Raw genomic sequence first — 10972 nt, 5'->3', positions numbered from 1 at the left:
ACAAGACACATGGGACCAGGGTTTTTCATCATTTTATCTTTACCTCTAGCAGAGTGCAGATAGTTTCAAGGGAAAGTTTAAAGGCTGTGGTGAGCATTAGAAAGTAGTAATTTTCATATAGAAATAAATGAATGGAAGGCTCACCTGTTAAGAAAATAGGGTTTTTTTTTTTTTCAGGAACATACTAATTAAATAAAATTTAAATCTTTGTTGGAAGAAATGAAGCTGCTCAGATAATTTTTGACCTTAATTGAGGACAAGAAGTGTCACAGCAAGAGAGTATAATGTTTTGAGTAAATTGCTCATGCTTGTAAATATGCTTATTAGATTCTGGATTGCTTAGTGTTTGAGAAATGGGAAACCGGCAAATATAGCCATTAACCTTTACTTTCTTAGTAAAAAAAAGTCACAATTTCATTAATATTTATGCATAAAATTTATTTGTTCATTTCAGTTCTAGAGAATTTAAACTGTCATCTTGGACTTTGTTTAGAATTAGTAGTTGTGAAACACTTGAATGCCTGGGTAATAGGTAGTCACTCATTTGGTTGTGCAGAGAGCAATGTGGAGAAAAGGGCCTTGTCACTACTGGAAGATTTAACCCCCTGACCTCTGAGTTCCAGGTGAAAGGCATTCCAGACTGCCAAACTAGTGATGAGGGTGGCACTGTGAAAGGATTGCTGGCACAAGTCAGAAGACTTGGGTTCAAACCTCTGCTCTCTCAGTGAATATCCAGGAGACCCTGGGCAGGCCCTTCCCTGAGCCTCAGATAATTCCCTGAGTTATCTGTTAAATTGGAATTCTTTCATTATTCCTCAGATACTAGTCTGTGTCAGATACTAATCTTCGGCAGGAAGGTAGATTCTGGCATAGGGAAGAGGCTTTGCTGAAAGTCTGACTTCAGGGAGCTTGCCTTCTAGTGGGGTGAATTAGATGGTAGATATATAAACATATGGAATTGTACGTGTCACGGAAGAAAATAATCAAACAGAGAGATGAGTGGCAGGCCATGGGGAAGAGGCCAGACAGGCCTATGAAGATGAGGCATTTGAACTGAACCTAAGAAGAGGCCAGCTATGAGAAAACTGGAAAGAAGGTATAGGAGAGTCAGTACAAAGGTCCTGTGGTGGAAGCCAGCTTGGTGCTCTCAGGGACTAGACTGAGGCTGGTGTGTATGGGGTGTTATAAATAGAGGGCAAAGTGAGGGAGTGACTCTAGATGTGAAGCTAATATAATAATAGCTGCTGTGACATTTTTGCATTGTGAGGAAAAGTGCTTAATAAATGTCAAAGTGAGATGCTTACACAGGCCATATCATTTCTGGTCAAAAATCATTTATGGAGCACATGCTATATGTAAAAAGTATCCATTAGATCTGTTTCTTGGAAATCAAAATATAATTTCACAGTATGTGAAACTATAATTACATTTTTGGTAGAGCAAATGAGCAGATGAACCTAGTCTTTTTTTTTGTTTTTGTTTTTTTTTTTTAAAATTTTAGGTACCTCCTCACCAATTGATTGAATTCATTGCCAATAGTGATAGCCTGAAAGTGAAAGTGAAGTCACTCAGTCATGTCTTTGAGGTCCCATGGACTATAGCCTACCAGGATCCTCTGTAAAATCCATGGGATTTTCCAGGCAAGAGTACTAGAGTGGGTTGCTTCCTTCTCCAGGGGATTTTCCCGACCCAGGGATGGAACCCGGGTCTCCCATATTGCAGGCAGGCACTTAACCGTCTGAGCCACCAAGGAAGTCAATGATAGTCTGCTACTGCTAAGTCACTTCAGTCATGTCCGACTCTGTGTGACGCCATAGACGGCAGCCTGCCAGGCTCCCCTGTCCCTGGGATTCTCCAGGCAAGAACACTGGAGTGGGCTGCCATTTCCTTCTCCAAGGCATGAAAGTGAAAAGTGAAAGTGAGGTTGCTCAGTTGTGTCTGACTCTTTGCGACCCCATGGACTGCAGCCTACCAGGCTCCTCCATCCATGGGATTTTCCAGGCAGGAGTACTGGAGTGGGCTGCCATTGCTTTCTCCGAATGATAGCCTAGTAGGAGTGAAATAGCAATTCTCCATCTGAAAGGTTATCAGTCTGTCTGGAAGTAATGAAGCTCTTCTAACCAATGCTTGCCTTTCCTGAGAAGCAGAGGGGCTCATCCCTAAGATGGGTGTGGCACAGAGATGAAAGATGTTTGTGTCAGGAGGCACAGGAAGAGGTCCTGGGGCTGAAGTGTAGCCTGCAGGGCAGGGATGGCAGAGAGGTGGTCCAGTGATCTTGGTGGGCTTCCCACAGGAGCAAGGATTTATTGATGAGCATGGACTGAGCGACTAAGCACATACACACATGGACTTCATCTTATGGGATAAAGGTTGAAAGTACAGGCTAGTGTTGACTTGCAGAAGAGCTTTGTTTGGCTCACATTGTAATGGCCCCCATGGTATTTTTTTCTATTAAAGATTAAAAACAATCAAGTTATTGCAAACTTTTAAAAATGTGTGTTTTCATATATATGGAACCTAGAAAAATGGTCTTGATGAACCTAACTGCATGGAAGGAATGGAAATGCAGACGTAGAGAATGTACTCGTGGACACGATGTGGAAGGGAGTGAGTGGGATGAATGGCGAAAGAAGCATCAACACACGCACACATTTGTGTGGATAGTTGGTGAGAAGTTGCTATATAACACAGGATACTGAGCCTGGTGCTGTGTGATGACCTAGAAGGGTGGGATGAGGGAGGTGCTCAAGAGGGAGGTGATATATGTGTGATATGGCTGATTCATGTTGTTGTATGGCAGAAACCAATACAACACTGTAAAAATTAAAAAACAAAAAAAATTGCGTGATTTGTCCTGAAGTCCCAGCTTTCCAGCTTCTCATGAAAAGCAAGAGACACAATCTTCAGATGACCTCAGTCTCTTATTGTTGGAGGTGGTGTTCAGTCACTAAGTCATATCTGGCTTTTTGAGACCCCATGGACTGTAGCACACCAGGCTTCCCTGTCCTTTACTATCTCACAGAGTGTTCTCAAATTCATGTCCATTGAGTTGGTGATATTATCTAACCATCTCATCCTGTTTCCCCTTTCTCCTGCTGCCTTTACTCTTCCCCAGCATCAGGGTTTTTTTCCGATGAGTCAGTTCTTCACATCAGGTGGCCAAAGTGTTCAAGAGACAGTCAGTCTTTCCAATGAATATTCAGGGTTGATTTCCCTTAGGATTTACTGGTGTGATCTCTTTGCAGTCTAAAGGACTCTAAAGAGTCTTTTCCAGCACTACAATTTGAAAGTATCAATTCTTTGGTACTCAGCCTTCTTTATGGTCCACATCAGTATATGACTACTGGAAAAACCATAGATTTGACTATGTGGACCTTTGTCAGCAAAGTAATATCTCTGCTTTTTAATATGCTGTCTAGGTTGGTCATAGCTTTCCTTCCAAGGAGCAAGCATCATTTAATTTCATGACTGCAGTCACCTTCTGCAGTGATTTTGGAGCCCAAGAAAATAAAATCTGTCATTGTTTCCACTTTTTCCCATCTATTTGCCATAAAGTGATGGGACTGGATGCCATGATCTTCGTTTTTTGAATGTTGAGTTTTAAGCCAGCATTTTCACTCTCCTCTTTCACCTTCATCAAGAGGCTCTTTAGTTCCTTCTCACTTTCTGCCATTAGAGTGGTATTATCTGCATATCAGTGGTTATTGATACTTCTCCCGGCAGTCTTGATTCCAGCTTGTGCTTTATCCAGCCTGGCATTTCTCATGATGTACTCTGCATATAAGTTAAATAAGCAGGGTGACAATAAACAGCCTTGTCATACTCTTTTCCCAATTTTAAACCAGTCTGTTGTTCCATGTGAGGTTCTAAAGGTTGCTTCTTGAGCCACAAATAGGTTTCTCAGGAGACAGGTAAGGTTGTCTGGTATTCCCATCTCTTTAAGAATTATCAACAATTTTTTATCCATATGATGAAAGGCTTTAGTGTAGTCAATGAAGCAGTAGATGTTTTTTCTGGAATTGGTTGTTAGAATTTGGTTTCTGGTTCCTCTGCCTTTTCTAACCCAGCATGTGCATCTGGAAGTTTTCAGTTCATGTACTGCTGAAGCCTACCTTGAAGGATTTTGAATGTAACCTTACTAGCCTGTGAAGTGAATACAATTGTAGTGTGTACATTCTTTGGCACTGCCCATCTTTGGGATTGTAATGAAAACGGACCTTTTCCAGTCCTGTGGCCACTGCTGAGTTTCCAAATTTGCTGGCATGTTGAGTGGAGCAGTTTCACAGCATCATCTTTTAGGATTAGAAGCAGCTCAGCTGAAATTCCATCACCTCCACTAGCCTTGTTTGTAATAATGCTTCCTAAGGCCCATTTGACTTCACATTCCAGGATGTCTGGTTCTAGGTGAGTGATCACACCATTGTGGTTATCCAGGTCATTAACACTTTTTTGTAGAGTTCTTCTGTGTATACTTGTTACTTTTTCTTAATTTCTTCTGCTTCTGTTAGGTCTTTACCATTTCTGTCCTTTCTTCTGCCCATCCTTGCATAAAATATTCCCTTGATATCTCCAATCCCCAGCTCCCCAGTTGTCTCCTCAGCACTGTAAGACCCAGTGTTTGTTGCTATCTTTATATATATACACACACACATATATATACGTATGTAAAAATATATATATACATATATATTTATAAACATACATATAAATACATTTGTATATATGTATTTGTATAAATATATATGTATTTATTTATATAAATATATATATTAATGTACAGTTAGAAAAGTGAAGTTCTTGGGCTCATGTTTTTATTAAAAAAAGAAAAGTAAAGTTAAAGGGCTGCTTGTTTCATGAACAAAACTACAGACTGTCAGCCCACTGCAGTCATATGAGCTACCTCCTGGTTCCTATAGCCAATAGAGTTGGCGGCCTCCTTTTGTTGGGTTTAGGGTACTGTGAGGTGTTGAAAAGCAGGAGAGTGTCATGCTGAGATGGTCACTCTAGAGTTCTTAGATGGCTGTGCAGAGGATATATTTATCATGTTGGCATTTTTGTTAGTTGTTACTGGAGTTGGCCAGTTGAGGAATCATGACAGATGCTCTTCAGATTGAAAGGGTGAATGTAATAAAAGGGCAAAGAGATGAAAGTAGCTGAAAAGTCCCTGGATTCTGCACATTACACCTTCCAAACAGGATTTCTTTCTAAAGTTGCATTAGATTGTTTTCCAGAAATCACCTCCAAGGACATTTCATTTTTCTATGGCCGTGGTGGTGGCCACGTTCTCTGACGTCAGAATTTGGAAACATGTATAGTTGGATAAGGAATTTTAGGTTGACTTCAGGGGTAATTCTTAGTTTGGAAGGCAGGATTTGGTTCCTGAAAATTGTGGAATATTTGGGATATATTAATGATTAACTAGGCAGTAGGACAATAAATTATCCTAAAGTAACTGTCCTTGACAATCTGTGCTGCACAGCCATCCTTGATTTAGCACACTTGGCCCTGTAGAAACAGTAGGTGCGCGTGATGAGTTTAAAGGAGACAGTGAAAATTAACCACTGCCTGCCCATTTGTTTCCTTTTGTTCTGCTATGATTTGATGCCGAGTATTCTGATCTCAGCATTGGGGATATGGAACAATTGATGTCTTTCTGCCTTTTGTAACTTTAGAGTCTTGTGTTTCATCTTGATCATACCAACCAGAAGTGGAAATGCTTCATAGTTGTTCCCAGCCTTCAAAACATGCTGATGTATTTTTGCAAAGAGCAAATTAATTCATTTGATGATTTTGACTTCACCATTCACAGAAGAACCTTGGGCTAGAAACCGGGGCTGTTGGCCTGACCTGCCTTAAATGGTGATAGCTTTCAGCCTGAATTTGCACTTATCTTGAAACATAATGAAAGCAGAGGCAAAATTGATCATCTAGAATGTGCTAGATATTTGACCATCATTGTCTCATTTTGTCCTCATCACAGCCAAAGTAGATATTGTTTTTCTGTCTTTGAGATTAGGAAACTGCTGTTGGGAGAGGTTGAGTACTGTGCCCAAGGTAATACAGAGAGCAAGTGGCAGAGCTAGAGTACAAAGCCAAGTCTGAAGAGTTGGAAATAACACCCAGAAGCGTTCTTAAGGATTTTGACCAATGTGTTATCTTTAAATGCCATTTTTTCACCTGTTATCTCTGTCATTCACTCATGTGAGAGATTACAGTTTTTTTGGGTTGGACATGTTGAGATTGATGGCGTTCCATCCTGACTTAGTGTATATATCACTCACAAGCACATGGCAGGTCCCCACAAAGGATCCAAGGACCACCAAGTCTGCAAGATAGTCTTGAAAAACAAATTAATGTTATGGGATGAAATAAACTTGGAAAACATGACAGATGCTCTGTCTTTCATGGTGAATCTTAATAAACATTAGCATATTAAAGGCTCTTTAAAATCAGGTAATAAAGTCCTAGACCATGTATTAAGCACTTCAAATGCATCACTACATTGAATCCTTACAGAATGATGAAGTTGGTTCTATCATTACCCCCACTTCATGGACAAGGATCAAACATTGTTGGTGGCCTTGTCAAGGGTCACCCAGCTAGTAAAATGATGGCACTTAGGCATCAGATCCAGGTGCCTGGCTCCTCAGCAGGTTTACTTAACCAGTGTATTATATTGGTTTCTTCAACTCACTCACTGTAGCTGTTCTTAAACTTATTTTTATCATGCAGTGCTTTGGGGAGTATTATTTACTATCATTTAGCGCTGAATTAACATTCTAACAAACACTGGACAAAGGCTGTATGTCTTCCCTTATAGCTCAGTTGGTAAAGAATCCACCTACAACGCAGGATACCCCAGTTGGATTCCTGGGTTGGGAAGATCCACTGGAGAATGGATAGGCTACCCACTCCAGATCCTGGCTTGGAGAATTCCCTGGACTGTACAGTCCATGGGGTCACAAAGAGACAGAGACGACTGAGCAACTTTCACTTTCAACTCACTCACTGTAGCTGTTCTCAAACTTATTTTTATCATTCAGTGCTTTGGGGAGTATTATTTAGTATCATTTAGCTGAACTAACATTCTAACAAACACTGGACAAAAGCTGCAAGTGCAGCATAAATTCAGGATCGCTCTAGAATGTTAGTCCTAAGAGAAGCAGCTTGGCAGCCTGTGAGAGGCTTGGATCCTTGAACACAGTGGAATAGGGGAGGGTGTCACAGAATTCGTAGCCAGAGGCCACTGGAGGGTTGCTGGGGATGAAGCCAGGTAAAGTCTCATTAGTCATTGGTGCCTGCACTTCGCCTTCCGTGGTTAGCAGTGAGGGGCCTGCTGAAAAAGGCTGTCGTTCAGATGCTTGAAGGTGTCCAGGGCACTCCCTGCTGTTCTATCCACCTGTCAGCATTCAGAGGCAGGAAGAGGAAGGGCCTGACAACTAACGTGTGTGTGTTAGTCATTCAGTTGCGGCTGGCTCTTAGTATCCCAGGGACTGTAGCCCATCAGACTCCTCTGTCCATGGGATCCTCCAGGCAAAGCACTGGAGTGGGCTGCTATTCTCTTCTCCAGGGGATCTTCCCAACCCAGGGATCGAACCCAGGTCTCTTGCACTGCAGGTGAATTCTTTACCGTATGAGCCACTAGGGAAGTCTGACAACTACAATGTCTACTTATAGTCAGATGAGACTTTTAAATTGTTCAGTTTCCGATGAGGGAAGATGAATTGCTCCTGAGCTTGTCTAGTCAAGGAAAGTACAACTTATGGGCTTGACTGATGTCAAATTTCCCTCTTTTAAGCCAGCGTGGATCCCAGAAATAGGTGGTTTGGCTGGTAAAATTCAGACATTTTAAACTTGAGGAAAAAAAAGAGAATTTATAAGACTCCTTTCCCACTTTTTGCAAAGCCTCTGAACTAGAAGTACAGCAACTCCAGGGGTTCGAAATAACTTCATTTTTTCATCTTTCAGAGTGCCTTGGGGACTCTAAGACTTATTTACTAAGGCTGCATGATACCTCAGGGATCGGGAGAGAATCTATCTGATCCCTTGAGCTCTTTCCACGCAAACCATTTACAAAGATATATGGTGGGTATTATTGGAGGGCGAGGTGTGATTGTCAATCCAGACTGTAGTAGCAATGGAACTTGAACCCTATGATGGAGTAGAATGCTGTTTTGATGTCCCAGGAATTCTGGTTGCAGAGATTTTGAACAACCTTTTTCAGTAGTGACTCTTGGTGCTCTGTAGTTTGGGGAAGACTGGAGTAATTGCTTATTTCTGTGCTCACAGAACAGTGATGTTTCTAAATAAAGCCTGCTGTAAGGTAACTGTGGGGAGATGCAGAACTTAGGAGGCTACACCTTTCCAGAGAAAGATATTATAGGGTAGCCAGTGTTGGTGCCCATGTTTATGCATGGCTGGCTCAGGGTCTTCTATTTGTTCTGTTCTCTCTTCTGTTTTCTGAAGAGTTAAACACCTTTTGTGAACAGGATGCTGTGTTAGTTGATGGGGGATGGAGGTGTGACTCTGGGAAGTCAGACCCATCGATAGTTGCAACACACTGGGTAAGGGTTAGAAAAGAGTGCCTTATCTTGCTCCTTTGCTCAGCATCCTTCTATTGCCTCTGCACTGATTTGGGATAAAACCCACAGGGTTTACTTATAGCTATAAGTCCCAGTATGGTCTGGCTACTGTCTGTCTCTCTGATCTCATCTCCTGCATTGAGATCTCATCCCTTCTTTGGTGTCACTTGGTTCAGCTCCCGTGGCCATCCTGCCACTTCACGAACATGGGCAGCTTCCTCTTGCCTTGGTCCTGAGGCTTTTGCGTGTATGTCCCTTGTTGAGGAATATGTCTTCCTGCGGGACTCACTCTGTGCTTCATTTCTTGTTGCTCACATCTCATTAGAGAAGCTTTCTCTGGCAGCCCTGTTATAAAACATCCCTCCTTACCCATGCCATCCTCTTATCCCCATGACCCTGATTTATGTTTTATATTATATACTCCCTTGTGGCTCAGCTGGTAAACAATCCACCTGTAATGTGGGAGACCTGGGTTCAATCCCTGGGTTGGGAAGATCCCCTGGAGAAGGGAAAGGCTATCCAGTATTCTGTCCTAGAGAATTCCATGAACTGTATAGTCCATGGGGTCGCAAAGAGTTGGACACGACTGAGTGACGTTCACTTTCACTTTTCTCATCTTAACATATGTTTGCTTGTTCCCCCTTTCTTCTATTAAATAAGTAGCTCAAGTGAAGAAATTTCAATTGTTTTCTTCTTTGCTATGTTTCAGGCACCTTGAGCAGTGCCTGGCACCATGGAAGTACCCAATCAATACGGAAAGAATAAATGAGGAAAAATTCTGTTGAAACACAGAAGGAAACTGCCAACTTCCAGGGAAAATCAAAGGAGTCTTCATAGAATAGGTGGCATTTCACCTGGAATTTGTAGCACAAATAAGAGTTTGCAAGGTTGGGGGGGATGTGGGTTGGGGTGGTAGGTGGAGGGAGGGAAGGATGAAGGGTATTTCTGGTCATGACAGTAAAAGTGAAGGCATGATATATGATTCCTTCCCTCCCTCTTCTCTTTCCCTTCTTGGCATGTAAATTATCAGCTAGCATCACTTCTAGGAGAATTTACCACTGAGCATCTTGTTCTCAGGCCCCCACATTATAGTAAGATGTGTCAAGTGCCTGGTTGAGCTTAAATATGATTATGATGAGATTGGGGAAGGGGTGGATGTATTTCTTCTTCTGCACTGAGTATTATCAGCTTATAACTAGCTCCTTATATGAAGTACACAAGGGTTTCACATGCTGGCAAAGGGATTGTAAAGCATCTTGAATTGATTGTAGGGTAATAATGTCCATCTCCAAAGGACTTGTTATGATTGTAAAGCATCCAACTGTTTTCATACGTTTAAAGCTCAGGATGAAGTTAGATCTCCACTTGGGGCTTTTTCTCACTCTGACACTTAGAATTTTAATTGAGCCTTGGTAGCTGGATCTTTAAAATGAGATAATGTTCAAACACTGTAATTAAATTTTTAAAAAGGGCAGCAATAACTTATATAACAACAGGCTCAGCCTGTATTCTGTAGTAATTCACATAATGCTTACTCTGAATATCCAAGCTGCTCTCTGTCCTTTTTGCATGTTACTGGGGACCACTTGCCTTACAAATGAGGGCGAGCCATCAGAAAGCTCTTAAATACTGTCACAGAGATAAGCTGAGGGCCTCTCTCTGGATCCCCCTGGGTAGGCAGTAAAAGTAGGGTCAGTTCTGTTCTCTTTTCCTCTTTCCCTTCTTTTTTTTTTTAAAAAAAAATCAATTAATTGAAGTATGATTGACATTCAAAAAGCTGCACTTTTTTGAATAGTTAAAAAATTGAGATATAATTTACATATAACATATTAGTTTCAGGTATACATGTTTGTAGATATGGCAAAATGATCACCACACTAAGTGTAGTTCAGTTCAGTTCAGTCGGTCATTCGTGTCCGAATCTTTGCGACCCCATGAATCGCAGCACTCCAGGCCTCTCTGTCCATCACCAACTCTCGGAGTTCACTCAGACTCGCGTCCATCGAGTCAGTGATGCCATCCAGCCATCTCATCCTCGGTTGTCCCCTTCTCCTCCTGCCCCCAATCCCTCCCAGCATCAGTCTTTTCCAGTGAGTCAGCTCTTCACATGAGGTGGCCAAAGTACTGGTGTTTCAGCTTTTAGCATCATTCCTTCCAAAGAAGATCATGGCATCTGGTCCCATCACTTCATGGGAAATAGATGGGGAAACAGTGGAAATAGTGTCAGACTTTATTTTTTGGGGATCCAAAATTACTGCAGATGGTGATTGCAGCCATCAAATTAAAAGATGCTTACTCCTTGGAAGAAAAGTTATGACCAACCTAGATAGGATGTTGAAAAGCAGAGACATTACTTTGCCAACAAAGGTGTGTCTAGTCAAGGCTATGGT

At 41.7% G+C, this 10972-nt stretch overlaps 1 protein-coding gene across 4 annotated transcripts in view; it reads left to right on the top strand.

Annotated features, from left to right (window-relative positions):
* Nucleotides 1-10972, top strand: part of NELL1 (neural EGFL like 1) — a 1018153-nt gene that overhangs the window by 122199 nt on the left and 884982 nt on the right. The window lies entirely within an intron of this gene.

The sequence above is a fragment of the Ovis canadensis genome, chromosome 21 (genome assembly GCF_042477335.2).
Source record: "Ovis canadensis isolate MfBH-ARS-UI-01 breed Bighorn chromosome 21, ARS-UI_OviCan_v2, whole genome shotgun sequence".
In the NCBI taxonomy this organism is placed as follows: domain Eukaryota; kingdom Metazoa; phylum Chordata; class Mammalia; order Artiodactyla; family Bovidae; genus Ovis; species Ovis canadensis.
Note: the sequence above shows the minus strand (reverse complement) of the source record. Positions and strands in the feature narration are given on the sequence as shown.